Here is a 14,738-nt window from a genome sequence, read left to right as displayed (position 1 = left end):
TCAAAAAATAAGGAAATGAAACATTGAGTGGCCTGAGCGTAGCATTAGAAACAGTACAATAGATAGTACGGTAGAGAACAGTGCCATAAATTGTAGCCTAAGCAGTGCTAAATTAATGTAAATATAAGTAGTAGTTGCGTGTAGTTTGACTGCTATGAGAAATTAAGCTAAGGACACATCAACGTAACGTAAGCATTAAGCATTTGATTCTTCACGTCGTGTAGGAGGAGAATGTTCTTGATGATCATCAATCCACAATGGCGCACATGAACTTCTGATTGGAATGACTTCGGTTATTTTGACCTTATCCTCCCCAGCAAGTGTGTGGAATTTATTGTTGTTGTCAGTCACACCTCAATGAAATACCACACAGCCCAGGGGAAGAGGGTTAGGGTATGCAAATTAGATGGGAATGGGGTTTTTTGGGAAAGTTTGGTAGAGACGGAAAAAAACACAGCATGGACAAACAACAAATGAAGAGAGACAAATCTTAGGATTTGAAGATATTGATAAATCTTATGGACATAAAGGAAGTGCATTATTGCATGCATGAAGTTGTTTGCTAAATGGATGGTTGAGTTACTGAAAAGTAGTACTACTACTTACTGCAACCTACTACGAAGAAACAAGTTGACAGTACAGGGCTGTAGTAATTACACAATTTCACTTGCCTCTCTGCCCTCAGAGAGAATAAAGACTTATTATTAGAACATTAAATTAGTTTTAAAAATAGCAAGGACGTATCAAAAAGCTAGAGGGATGAATCTGAAGCAGAGATCAAACAAACGCACAGAGTCACACTCGTAGAAGTAAGTTCAAGTTCACAACAATATCATTTAAAAGATAAGGAGAATTTAAGAGGATACTGTAACTGTATGTTGTAGTTGTCCTGTTGAATTTGTGTGAAGTTGATGCATCCAGCCATTCCTCTTATTCGCTGTACTCCTTTATTCCATCGGATGCTCCGTGGATCAATCTTGGTGACCAGACACACTGTCCATGCCAGCCTGATGCGGAATTGCGGATCGCTAATGGTAAGCCTGAGTACATTGTTCGATGGCACAGGCTAAAAGCCTGCCGGTAATTGTTGATGGAAAAACACAACAGTAAGCGATAACAAACACGACGGATTAATAACAATATAAGGTACGCTGTGTAGTGCAAAAATAACACTTTCAATTTCAGAGGTGACAGTATCACTCCCCAAAATCTAGAATACCCCACATTACCTCCCAAAAACATGCAGAATACTGCTACCTGCCTACCTCGCAGAGGCCTAATTTCAAATCGTGCCAAAACGTACTCAGAAAGTATGCCCAAAACCCCGCTTTCCCACCATGGATTTTCTTCAAACAACTTGCAACCAGAATAAGACATTCCCACGAGTGCTCAAAGACCCCAGAACCCAGTCGCAAAAATCTAGAACACCCCCAAACACATGCAATACTGCTAACCCTAACGAGCCCTAAGTTAAAAATAGTGTCAAACGCTTTCTGCAACTAGGACAAATCCCCCCTTTTCCACCATGGATTTTCCCCAAAAGACTTACAACCAAAATTAGGCATGCCCAGCATTGCTCCAAGACCCCCCAACCACCCCCAAAAACCAGCAACCCCTCCAAACAGCCCCCTGAAAACACGAAAGTGAGCGAAAAGTCTGAAAAGTGATTCAGTCCAAATGCACTCTGCAGCTAGGCCCTAACTCCCCTTTTCCACAATGGATTTTCTGAAAAACAAATGCAATCAAAATTAGATTGTGCCAGAAGTGCTCCCAGAACCCAAAACACAACCCCAATAACCTAGAAGCCCCCCAAACAGCCCCCCAAAAACAGGCAAGTGAGCAAAAACTGAAAACGTTTTCACCATGGATTTTGTACATATTAGACCTTCCCAGCTATGCCCCCAGACCCCTGCAGCCACCCGCAAAAAAGCAGAACACCCCCAAACAGGCAAAAAGCAAAAATGCAAAAAGGGACACTTAATAAAATGTAGGCCTAGTTCCCAGCTCTTTCCTTGCGCGCTCTGCTGCTAGGCCCTAACTACCCTTTCCAACCATGGATTTTCTTCAAACCGCTTGCAACCAAAATTAGGCATGCCCAGCATTGCTCCAAGACCCCCCAACCCCCACCAAAGACCAAGAACCCTCCAAACAGCCCCGCAAAAACACAAAAGTGAGCGGAAAGTCTAAAAAGTGAAAAACTTTTTCACCATGGATTTTGTCCAAACCACTTGATTCCGATATTAGACCTTTCCAGCTATGCCCCAGACCCCTGCAGACACCCGCAAAAAAGCAGAACACCCCGAAGCAGGCAAAAAGCTAAAATGCAAAAACGGACACAAAAAAAGTAGGACTATTTCCCAGATCACTCCATGCGCGCTCTGCAGCTAGGCCCTAACTCCGCTTTCCAACCATGGATTTTCTTCAAACCACTTGCAACCAAAATTAGGCATGCCCAGCATTGCTCCAAACCCCCCCCCAACCCTCCCCCAAACACCAGGAACCCCCCCAAACAGTCCCCCGAAAACACAAAAGTGAGCAAAATTTCTGAAAAGGGAAAGACTTTTTCACCATGGATTTTGTCCAAACCACTTGATTCCGATCTTAGACCTTCCCAGCTATGCCCCCAGACCCCTGAGGCCACCGCAAAAAAGCAGAACACCCCCAAACAGGCAAAAAGCAGAAATGCAAAAAACGGACACACAGATCACTCCATGTGCGCTCTGCAGCTAGGACCCAACTCCCCTTTCCCACAATGGATTTTCTTCAAACCACTTACAAAATTAGGCATGCCCAGCATTGCTACAAGACCCTCCAAACACCAGGAACCCCCCAAAACAGCCCCCCGAGAACACGAAAGTGAGCGAAAAGTCTGAAAAGTGAAAAACTTTTTCACCATGGATTTTGTCCAAACCACTTGATTCCGATATTAGACCTTTCCAGCTATGCCCCCAGATCCCTGCAGACACCCGCAAAAAAGCAGAACACCCTGAAGCAGGCAAAAAGCTAAAATGCAAAAACGGACACACAGATCACTCCATGTGCGCTCTGCATCTAGGACCCAACTCCCCTTTCCCACCATGGATTTTCTTCAAACCACTTGCAAACAAAATTAGGCATGCCCAGCATTGCTACAATACCCCCCAAACCCCCCCCAAACACCAGGAACCCCCAAAACAGCCCACCAAAAACACGAAAGTGAGTGAAAAGTCTGAAAAGTGAAGAACTTTTTCACCATGGATTTTGTCCAAACCACTCGATTCCGATATTAGATCTTCCCAGCTATGCCCCAAGACCCCTGCAGCCACCCGCAAAAAAGATCACCCCAAACAGGCAAAAAGCAAAAATGCAAAAACGAACACAGAAAAATTTAGGCCTAGTTCCCTCATCACTCCATGCGCGTTCTGCAGCTAGGCCCTAAGTCCCCGTTCCATCCATGGATTTTCATCAAACCACATGCAAACAAAATTAGGCATGCCCAGCATTGCTCCAGGACCCCCCACCCCAAACACCAGGAACCCCCCCAAACAGCCCCCTGAAAACACGAAAGTGAGCAAAAAGTGTGAAAAGAGAAAATCTTTTTCACCATGGATTTTGTCCAAACCACTTGATTCCGATATTAGACCATCCCAGCTATGCCCCCAGACCTCTGAGGCCACCCGCAAAAAAGCAGAACACCCCCAAACAGGCAAAAAGCAAAAATGCAAAAACGGACACAGAAAAATTTAGGCCTAGTTCCCTCATCACTCCATGCGCGTTCTGCAGCTAGGCCCTAAGTCCCTGTTCCACCCATGGATTTTCTTCAAACCACATGCAAACAAAATTAGGCATGCCCAGCATTGCTCCAAGACCCCCCAACCTCCCCCCCCCCAACACCAGGAACCCCCCAAACAGCCCCCCGAGAACACAAAGTGAGCAAAAAGTCTGAAAAGTGAAAAACGTTTTCACAATGGATTTTGTCCAAACCACTTTATTCCGATATTAGACCTTCCCAGCTATATCCCCATACTCCTGCAGCCACCCGCAAAAAAGCAGAACAACCCCAAACAGGCAAAAAGCAAAAATGCAAAAACGGACACTTAGAAAAATTTAGGCCTAGTTCCCAGATCACTCCATGCGCGCTCTGCAGCTAGGCCCTAACTACCCTTTCCCAACATGGATTTTCTTCAAACCACTTGCAACCAAAACTAGGCATGCCCAGCATTGCTCCAAGACCCCCCAACCCTCCCCCCAAACACCAGGAACCCCCCAAACAGCCCCCAAAAACACAAAAGTGAGCGAAAAGTCTGAAAAGTGAAACATTTTTTCACCATGGATTTTGTCCAAACCACTTGATTCTGATATTAGATCTTCCCAGCTATGCCCTCAGACCCCTGCAGCCACCTGCAAAAAAGCAGAACACCCCCAAACAGGCAAAAAGCAAAAACGGACACAGAAAAATGTAGGCCCAGATCACTCCATGCGCGTTCTGCAGCGAGGCCCTAACTCCCCTTTCCAACCATGTATTTTCTTCAAACCACTTGCAACCAAAATTAGGCATGCCCAGCATTTCTCCAAGACCCCCCAACCCCCCCCCCCCAAACACCAGGAACCCCCCAAACAGCCCCCCCAAAAAACAAAAGTGAGCGAAAAGTCTGAAAAGTGAAAAACTTTTTCACCATGGAGTGTGTCCAAACCACTTGATTCCGATATTATACCTTCCCAGCTATGCCCCCATACCCCTGCGGCCACCTGCAAATAAGCAGAACACCCCCAAACAGGCAAAAAGCAAAAAAAACACTTACAACGAAAATTAGGCATGCCCAGCATTGCTCCAAGACCCCCCAACCACCCCAAAAAACAGCAAGCCCCCCAAACAGCCCCCTGAAAACACAAAAGTGAGCGAAAAGTCTGAAAAGTGTTTCAGTCCAAATGCTCTCTGCAGCTAGGACCTAACTTCCCTTTTCCACAATGGATTTTCTGAAAAACAAATGCAATCAAAATTAGACTGTGCCAGAAGTGCTCCCAGATCCGAAAACCCACCCCCAATAACCTAGAAGCCCCCCAAACAGCCCCCCCAAAACAGGCAAGTGAGCAAAAACGGAAAAACTTTTTCACCATGGATTTTGTACAAACCACTTAATTCCGATATTAGACCTTTCCAGCTATGCGCCCAGACCCCTGCAGCCACCCGCAAAAAAGCAGAACACCCCCAAGCAGCAAAAAGCTAAAATGCAAAAACGGACACAAAAAAGGTAGGACTAGTTCCCAGATCACTCCATGCGCGCTCTGCAGCTAGGCCCAAACTTCGCTTTCCAACCATAGATTTTCTTTAAACCATTGCAACCAAAATTAGGCATGCTCAGCATTGCTCCAAGACCCCCCAACCCCCCCAAACACCAGGAACCCCCCAAACAGCCCCCCGAAAACACAAAGTGAGCGAAAAGTCTGAAAAGTGAAAACCTTTTTCACAATGGATTTTGTCCAAACCACTTTATTCCGATATTTGACCTTCCCAACTATGCCCCCAGACCCCTGCAGCCACCTGCAAAAAAGCAGAACACCCCCAAACAGGCGAAAAGCAAAAATGCAAAAACGGACACTTAGAAAAAATGAGGCCTAGTTCCCAGATCACTCCATGCGCGCTCTGCAGCTAGGCCCTAACTATCCTTTCCCAACATTGATTTTCTTCAAACCACTTGCAACCAAAACTAGGCATGCCCAGCATTGTTCCAAGACCCCCCAACCCTCGCCCCAAACAGCCCTCGAAAACACAAAAGTGAGCGAAAAGTCTGAAAAGTGAAAAATCTTTTCACCATGGATTTTGTCCAAACCACTTGATTCCGATATTAGACCTTCCCAGCTATGCCCTCAGACCCCTGCAGCCACCCGAAAAAAAGCAGAACACCCCCAAACAGGCAAAAAGCAAAAATGAAAAAAGGGACACTTAGAAAAATGTAGGCCTAGCTCCCAGATCACTCCATGCGCGCTCTGCAGCTAGGCCCTGACTCCCCTTTCCAACCATGGATTTTCTTCAAACCACTTGCAACCAAAATTAGGCATGCCCAGCATTGCTCAAAGATCCCTCAAACCCCCAAACACCAGGAACCCCCCCAAACAGCCCCCGAAATCACGAAGTGAGCGAAAAGTCTGAAATGTGAAAAACTTTTTCATCATGGATTTTGTCCAAACCAATTGATCACGATATTAGACCTTCCCAGCTTTGCCCCCAGACCCCTGCAGCCACCTGCAAAAAAGCAGAACACCACCAAACAGGCAAAAAGCAAAAATGCAAAAACGGACACTTAGAAAAATTTAGGCCTAGTTCCCTCATCACTTCATGCGCGTTCTGCAGCTAGGCCCTAAGTCACCCTTCCAACCATGGATTTTATTAAAACCACTTGCAAACAGAATAAGGCATCCCCAGCATTGCTCCAAGACCCCCCAATCCCCCCAAACAGCCCCCGAAAACACATAGTGACGGAAAAGTCCGAAAAGTGAAAAACTTTTTCACAATGGATTTTGTCCAAACCACTTTATTCCGATATTACACCTTCCCAGCTATGCCCCCAGACCCCTGCAGCCACCCGCAAAAAAGCAGAACACCCCCAAACAGGCAAAAAGCAAAAATGCAAAAAGGGACACAAAAAAATGTAGGCCTAGTTCCCAGATCATTCCATGGGCGCTCTGCTGCTAGGCCCTAACTCCCCTTTCCAACCATGGATTTTCTTCAAACCGCTTGCAACCAAAATTAGGCATGCCCAGCATTGCTCCAGGACCCCCCAACCCTCCCCCCAAACACCAGGAACCCCCCCAAACAGCCCCCGAAAAAACAAAAGTGAGCAAAAAGTCTGAAAAGTGAAAAACTTTTTCACCATGGATTTTGTCCAAACCACTTGATTCCAATATTAGACCTTCCCAGCTATGCCCCCAGACCCCTGCAGCCACCCGCAAAAAAGAACACCCCCAAACAGGCAAAAAGCAAAAATGCAAAAACGGACACTTAGAAAAATTTAGGCCTAGTTCCCAGATCACTCCATGCACGCTCTGCAGCTAGGCCCTAAATCCCCTTTCCAACCATGGATTTTCTTCAAACCAGTTGCAACCAAAATAGGCATGACTAGCATTGCTCCAAGACCCCCAAACCCCCAAAATACCAGGAACCCCTCAAAATCAGCCCCCCGAAATTACGAAAGTGAGCGAAAAGTCTGAAAAGTGAAAAACTTTTTCACCGTGGATTTTGTCCAAACCACTTGATTCCGATATTAGATCTTCCCAGCTATGCCCTCAGACCCCTGCAGCCACCTGCAAAAAATCAGAACACCCCCAAACAGGCAAAAAGCAAAAACGGACACAGAAAAATGTAGGCCTAGTTCCCAGATCACTCCATGCACGTTCTGCAGCGAGGCCCTAACTCCCCTTTCCAACCATGTATTTTCTTCAAACAACTTGGAACCAAAATTAGGCATGCCCAGCATTGCTATAAGACCCCCCAACCCCCCAAACACCAGGAACCCCGAAACAGCCCTCCAAAAAAACAAAAGTGAGCGAAAAGTCTGAAAAGTGAAAAAGTTTTTCACTATGGATTTTGTCCAAACCACTTGATTCCGATATTACCCCTTCCCAGCTATGCCCCCAGACCCCTGCAGCCACCCGCAAAAAAGCAGAACACCCTCAAGCAGGTAAAAAGCTAAAATGCAAAAACGGACACAAAAAAGTAGGACTAGTTCCCAGATCACTCCATGCGCGCTCTGCAGCGAGGCCCAAACTCCGCTTTCCAACCATAGATTTTCTTCAAACCACTTGCAACCAAAATTAGGCATGCCCAGCATTGCTCCAGGACCCCCCACCCCAAACACCAGGAACCCCCCCAAACAGCCCCCTGAAAACACGAAAGTGAGCAAAAAGTCTGTAAAGTGAAAATCTTTTTCACCATGGATTTGTCCAAACCACTTGATTCCGAAATTAGACCTTACCAGCTATGCCCCCACACCCCTGAGGCCACCCGCAAAAAAGCAGAACACCCCCAAACAGGCAAAAAGCAAAAATGCAAAAACGGACACTTAGAAACATTGAGGCCTAGTTCCCAGGTCACTCCATGTGCGCTCTGCAGCTAGGCCCTAACTACCCTTTCCCAACATTAATTTTTTTTAAACCACTTGCAACCAAAACTAGGCATGCCCAGCATTGCTCCAAGACCCACCAACCCTCCCCCAAACAGCCCTCGAAAACACAAAAGTGAGCGAAAAGTCTGAAAAGTGAAAAACTTTTTCACCATGGATTTTGTCCAAACCTCTTGATTCCGGTATTAGACCTTCCCATCTATGCCCTCAGACCCCTGCAGCCACCCGCAAAAAAGCAGAACACCCCCAAACAGGCAAAAATCAAAAATGCAAAAACGGACACTTAGAAAAATTGAGGCCTAGTTCCCAGATCACTCCATGCGCGCTCTGCAGCTAGGCCATAACTACCCTTTCCCAAATTTGATTTTCTTCAAAAAACTTGCAACCAAAAGTAGGCATGCCCAGCATTGCTCCAAGACCCCCAACCCTCCCCCCAAACAGCCCTCGAAAACACAAAAGTGAGCAAAAAGTCTGAAAAGTGAAAAACTTTTTCACCATGGATTTTGTCCAAACCACTTGATTCCGATATTAGACCTTCCCAGCTATGCCCGCAGACCCCTGCAGCCACCCGAAAAAAATCAGAACACCCCCAAACAGGCAAAAAGCAAAAATGAAAAAAGGGACACTTAAAAAAATTTTGGCCTAGCTCCCAGATCACTCCATGTGCTCTCTGCAGCTAGGCCCTAACTCCCCTTTCCAACCATGGATTTTGTTCAAACCACTTGCAACCAAAATTAGGCATGCCCAGCATTGCTCCAAGACCCCCCAAATCCCCCAAACACCAGGAACCCCCCCAAACAGCCCCCAAAATCACGAAAGTGAGCGAAAAGTCTGAAATGTGAAAAACTTTTTCACCATGGATTTTGTCCAAACCAATTGATCACAATATTAGACCTTCCCAGCTTTGCCCCCAGACCCCTGCAGCCACCCGCTAAAAAAGCAGAACACCCCCAAACAGGCAAAAAGAAAAAATGCAAAAACGGACACTTAGAAAAATGTAGGCCTAGTTCCCAGATCACTCCATGCGCGCTATGCAGCTAGGCCCTAACTCCCCTTTCCAACCATGGATTTTCTTCAAACCACTTGCAACCAAAATTAGACATGCCCAGCATTACTCCAAGACCCCCAAGCCCCCAAACACCAGGAACTCCCCAAACAGCCCCCCGAAAACACAAAAGTGAGTGAAAAGTCTGAAAAGTGAAAAACTTTTTCACCAGGGATTTTGTCCAAACCACTTTGTTCCGATATTAGACCTTCCCAGCTATGCCCCCAGACCCCTGCAGCCACCCGCAAAAAAGCAGAACACCCGCAACCTGGCAAAAATGCAAAAAAGGACATTTAGAATAATTTAGACCTAGTTCCCAGATCACTCCATGCCCGCTCTACAGCTAGGCCCTAACTCCCCTTTCCCACCATGGATTTTCTTCAAACCACTTGCAACCAAAATTAGGCATGCCCAGCATTGCTCCAAGACCCCTGAACCCCCCCAAACACCTGGAACCCCCCAAACAGCCCCCCAAAAACACAAAAGTGAGTGAAAACTCTGAAAAGTGAAAAACTTTCTCACCATGGATTTTGTCCAAACCACTTGATTCCGATATTAGACCTTCCCAGCTATGCCCCCAGACCCCTGCAGCCACCCGCAAAAAAGCAGAACACCCCAAAAAGGCAAAAAGAAAAAATGCAAAAACGAACACTTAGAAAAATGTAGGCCTAGTTCCCAGATCACTCCATGCGCGCTATGCAGCTAGGCCCTAACTCCCCTTTCCAACCATGGGTTTTCTTCAAACCACTTGCATCCAAAATTAGGCATGCCCAGCATTGCTCCAAGACCCCGAACCCCCCCAAACACCAGGAACCCCTCAAACAGCCCCCTGAAAACACAAAAGTGAGCGAAAAGTCTGAAAAGTGAAAAACTTTTTCACCATGGATTTTTGTCCAAACCACTTGATTCCGATATTAGACCTTCCCAGCTATGCCCCCAGACCCTTACAGCCACCCGCAAAAAAGCAGAACACCCCCAAACAGGCAAACATGCAAAAATGGGCCTACCTTCAATTTAGTCCAAATGCGCTTTTCAGATAGGCACTAACTCCCCTTTGCCACCATGGATTTTCTGAAAAACAAATGCAATCAAAATTAGACTATCCCAGCAGTGCTCCCAGACCCCCCCAGATCCACCCCCACAAATCTAGACTACCCCCAAAGAGCCCCCCAAAAACATGCAATAGTGGTATATTCAAAACATGGCAAAATACGCTGTTCACAAAAAATTGCTGTTTTCAGCACTTCCACTACTTCGATCCTCTTAAAACTTACCTGGACACTTGATCCAGCGATTCCCAAGAATCTCAGCAAGGAAGAACAAAATCGAACCACTGCACTCTTTGAAGAAGAAGAAGAAGAAGAAGGTCTACGACTAGTTTTCACTTAGTTTTCACCCAAACACACGCGCCCGCAAAACACCAAAAGTAATTTTGCGAGATTTGCGAAATACCGAAAAACAGCAAATTTCGCAAACATAACGGATGTTTGGCCCAAGCTTGAGGCAGTGCCATGCAGACAGTCAATCTGTAGAACAGTGAAGGTTTTGGATCCAACGTCTGCCCAGCCCGGATCTCAACAACAGGGAAAACAGAACAAGGTGGCTGGACAGGGAAATTAACAAAAACAAATTTCTGTCACGTAGTCAATATATACCACGTGACCACCGGGTAAGAATCCCAAAGTAAATTTATTTTCTTTTGACTCAAATTATTGCGAATTTCAAAGGCACGGGCACAGACAAAACAACTGTTACGACAGTGAATTCAGTGATAACACTATCTACAAATATACAAATTTTACAAATATACAACACTTACAACGATGAATCAAGCAAGACAAATGAGCAGGACACACCAAAACAATACAGAATTCAGTGAACAACATCAATTGTCATTATATACAGTGAAAAAACTTTTAAGTGTAAAGCAAATATGTGACCAGTCCATAGGAATATGAGACCATGGGACAGGCGGAGGAGATGGAATAAAATGCCTGCCTGTCAACCAATCCTGTGGTTAATTGTTTATAGCGGGTTTGCACAACTCGGATCCAAAGTGATTAATAAAATTCTATCCTAGGGACACCCTTAAGGTTTGCCACAGGGTGGAAGTGTCGACGCGTTTCGAACCAGCGTTATTACAGGTTCTCTTCAGGACGGGGACTGGGAGCTGTGATTCTGCACAATGGCATAGGAATAGCCGTGGTGTCGGTTAAACTCAACCAGGGAAGATTTCTGTGCTTCAACCAGGAATAGGCTGGAGGTGAAGTGCCCGAGAAGCGGTGCATGATTGAAGTCGGAGACAGCTCACATGTTGAAGCGTCTCTGTGTAGGAACTGAAGTCCCACCAATCAAGGAAGTCTAATCCGCGCCAGCAAGTGGTTAGTAACTTGAGCTGGTACTGTAAAAGAGGGAGTAAATCCGGCATTCCGAGCGGCAGCGCTGTCAAAAAGTCATTGACAGCGCTGCCGCTCGGAACGCCGGATTTACTCCCTCTTTTACAGTATTGATTGGTGGGACTTCAGTTCCTACACAGAGACGCTTCAACATGTGAGCTGTCTCCGTTATTACGCTGGTTCGAAACGCGTCGACACTTCCACCACTGAATTCACTGTCGTAACAGTTGTTTTGTCTGTGCCCGTGCCTTTGAAATTCGCAATAATTTGAGTCAAAAGAAAATAAATTTACTTTGGGATTCTTACCCGGTGGTCACGTGGTATATATTGACTACGTGACAGAAATTTGTTTTTGTTAATTTCCCTGTCCAGCCACCTTGTTCTGTTTCCCCCATGCAGACAGTCAAGGCAGGCACCACTGAGTGAAGCAACCTGATGTAGCATACCTAGGCTCTTTGACAAAGCATATCTAATTGTATGCAGCAAGCCACAAATCCCCAATTTTACATGAACTGCTGTCTGGCCTGGCATAACAACAACAGCACACTGCCTCGCCCTCGACCACTACATACCACGAATAGACAGACATGTAGTTCTGCTGTAGTAGTTGTTGTAGACTGGTTTACCTATTTGCCACTCACAAATTGGCCATAGTTCTTCCGTAAACCGACGCTGATGATCCATCCATCCCAGTGAGTGACTGTAAAGAAAAAAGATATATTATTTAATCAATCATCATGGTATATTTGCAAGTGAGTCCACTCCAAGGACATTTTGCATATTGTGAAATGCAACATAGTGGCCCCTGAATTTGAAGTACAATTGAATTAAACAAGGTAAAACAACAGAGTTGTTGACATGAGTTACAATTACTGTGTAAAAGATTAAATAATAACTAAGACAAGACATATGATTCATCATTTCATGCACAAAAAACAAACAGCAATTGGTGTCATCAGAGCCAGACAGCCATTGCTGTCCACTGCATGCCATCTTCTCAATTATTCATTACCTGTTCTACTTTTTGTCTGCATCTTCTTCGGAAAGTGAGGGCCCACAAGGCAGCCTCTCCTGTTAATATCAGAAGTAACTCTGTCAGCAATCAGCAAGCATGTAGTCAGTCAGTAATTGGAGTTAGTGCCTATTGACAGAAGGTGCGGACGTTTTCTCTCACTGAGAAACGCTACCACCAACATTATTGTATAGTCAGTAATTTCAGTCCTACTTGAGGGGACTCGTCTTAATCCATCCATCTGCCTTGAGAGAAATGGATAGGGGAAGTCTGGGGAAGTAGTATATAGGAGCATGATTGAGTTGTGAACTTGTGAACCTCATTAATGCAGACTACGGCACCTTCAAATCTATAAGGAATATAAGATGAAGACAGTGCTGCTGATGGACTTGTTGTGATTAGGTGATTAGAGTTTTGTTGTGGTAAAAGTTGTAAAACAAAGAAAGACACACAGGAATAAAAGTGAATAAGGACGAAAACAAGGAAGTCATTTTCAGGCCTCGGTGTCAGGGAAGTAGAGCTCGTCCTCAAACTCCATGAATTGAGACGGGAGTAGGTCAGCTAACAGAGAAGAACTTCAGTCACCTAAGTCGGTGTCCTCTTCTTCCTGCGTGCATTCACGTACTTTGTAATCTGGTGGTATGAAGTGCGGATTCATCTTGATCAGTGTTAACCTCTCCACAGTTTGAGCGAGAGGCGGGTCCTTTTTGAAGTTACAATGGCACCAGCAGCACTGAAAACACGCTCAGAAAACACGCTTGCGAGTGGGCAAGACAAATAATGTATAGCCAGGTTGGTGATCAGTGGCCATAGAGGCATTTTCCTGTACCAATACAGCAATGGGTTCTTATTAACAAAGACCTCTGTTGGGTCATCCAGATAGGCCTGCACCATTGACTCAAGGTTCTCCACGGTTGCTCCACTTTGCGTACCATCTGTGGCCTTTGCAGCACTGGAACGAGCAAACCATTGATGAGTTAGCCAATCCGCTTCCGACAATATTATGGCTGGGCCTGGTGCAGGTGAGGATGATGATACGGTTGCTGCTGGTGTCGTTAACGGCTGTGAGGGGAAGTGACTCCCTTCGCCCACAGATTCAGAAGTGGAACTTGACGCCGGAGGGCCTGCTGATTCAGTTGGACTTCTGCCGGCTCCTTGAATTTTCTGCCGATCTTTTTCGAACCGAGTGGCTGACACAGCTAGCCAATGTTTGTACTTTGAAACCTCTGCTTCATCGAAAGGAATGAATCCTATGCTGGCCACTGCCTTTTTGTACCGTGGATCCAGAATAGTGGCACAAATGTAATGTTGTTCTGTATGTATATTTTTAAGCCTTTCATTGTCAACTATTGTTATTGTTATTGTTATTTGGGATTTGTATAGCGCTAAATCACAGACAGGTCTCTTAGCGTTCAATAACCTCTCCGCCAACTGATATGCGTCTTGCATTTCATCATCATCTCAGAACGTTGAAGACATCACCTTCAGTTGGTGCTCTAGCATGACCAACAATGGGATAGCTTTGCCCATAGAACAGTCCTCCCTGCTGACTTAACGCGTGAAGACCTCAAAAGGACGAAGCATGTCTGTCAGGCTTTTAACTAGCTTCCATTCCTCAAACTCTAGCCTCATGTCTTTCATAGTAGAACCCCGTCGAAAGATATACTCATTGATTACCATTCACTGTTCAGACAGATGCTCTAGCATGTAAAAGGTTGAGTTCCAACGTGTTGCCACCTACTGGATGAGTCCTTTGACTGGCAGTCTATGTTCATGTTGAATGCCCCTCAGCTGCTTCCGGGCCTTAAAAGAATGGCTGAAATGTGTGCAGATTCTTCGGCAGGTGGTCAGTAGCTTGCTGACCGTGTTTTTATTTTTCAAGAAATCTTGCACCACGATGTTAATACTGTGTGCCAAACACGGCACTCTGAAATAGTCACCTTGCTGCATGGCCTTAACTATATTACTGCCATTATCCGAGGCAACATAACCAACTATGCGATTTCTTTGGATGCAGACATTCAGAGACCTTCCTATCAAACTCCTCCAAAAGGTAAGGTGCAGTATGAGTTTTCTCCATGGCAAACATGGCTAATGTGGCATGTTTCCGAGTAGGTTGAAAAAGTGTGTCCCAGTCAACACCTGCACTTGACTTGTCTCTAATCCCTGCAAAAGAGACCCAGTGT

This window comes from Lissotriton vulgaris, chromosome 4_1, assembly GCF_964263255.1.
Source record: "Lissotriton vulgaris chromosome 4_1, aLisVul1.2, whole genome shotgun sequence".
Taxonomy (NCBI): domain Eukaryota; kingdom Metazoa; phylum Chordata; class Amphibia; order Caudata; family Salamandridae; genus Lissotriton; species Lissotriton vulgaris.
This window is presented reverse-complemented; position numbering follows the sequence as displayed.